Raw genomic sequence first — 1,207 nt, forward strand, 5'->3', positions numbered from 1 at the left:
TGTCTGCCTGTCCCCACTCGCTCTCTGTCTCTCTCTCTCTCTCTCTCTCTCTCTCTCTCTCTTTCTTTCTCCCCCTCTCCCCTGCCTCCCTCCTTCCCCCCTCTCTCTCCATTTCTTTTGCCACGCTCCCCTCTTTACCCCTGGCTGACTTTCCATCAATGACATTTTTGCTCAAAGCGTGAAAATTAAACAGAAATTGCACCGACGACACTGGAGCGGCTTCTCCGGAGATCAAGACGTCAGCCGCACACTGTCAGTTCTCACAAGATGGCGGCCAGAGAGGTCACTCTGTCCATAGGCCCACGGCTCAGTTGTCAGTCAGTTTGCCTGTCTGTCTGTGCATCTCTCTTTCTGTGTCTGCTTGGCAGAGAGAGATAGATAGATAGATAGATAGATAGATAGATAGATAGATAGATAGATATAGTGGAGGAAGATAGATAGATAAATAGATAGACAGATAGATAGATAGACAGATAGATAGGTAGATATGTAGATAAATGGTGTAACCATAATTTAATTTAATACATACTGCGTCGAATTCGGATTCGAATTAATTACTCTCTTAAAAGTGCAAGCTGTTTCTAACATTATCTAAATTGATGGCCTCTCAAATAATTTTACGAAACAGAAACCCAGATATGAACTTTAATAATAATAAAGCGCCCACTCCCTTGTTGCTCTATGCCCTTCACAATAAAATAAAATTTAAATCAACGTTTCACGCATATTGGCCCATTCAACGTACAGCAATCCTTTAAAACACATACACACGCGTAATCTGACACGCGGTACACACACACACACACACACACACACACACACACACACACACACAAGACAATCTCAATGGCTGAAACAGACCACACTCGCTCATTGTGGCTATAAAAAAGAACGAGCCAGAGACGTGCATACTTTGAAGCGGTTACGGGAAGTTCTACGCCACGTAACGCTTTCCCCGTCCCAAATATTATTTAATTTAGTGATAATGATAATGTGTAACTTTTATTGTTTTGTTTCTGACATTGCCATACGCCCAGTGACGTGTTAAGTATGGTTCCGGAAACGTGTGTTTTGTAAACATTGCTAGAATGGACAAGTTACGAACTTTTCATAATATTGTGCATGTGTTCCCAGAATTTGTTGTTGAAGGACTGAAGTGTGTGTGTGTGTGTGTGTGTGTGTGTGTGTGTGTGTGTGTGTGTGTGTG

This window comes from Aplysia californica, unplaced genomic scaffold, assembly GCF_000002075.1.
Source record: "Aplysia californica isolate F4 #8 unplaced genomic scaffold, AplCal3.0 scaffold01497, whole genome shotgun sequence".
NCBI lineage: Eukaryota > Metazoa > Mollusca > Gastropoda > Aplysiida > Aplysiidae > Aplysia > Aplysia californica.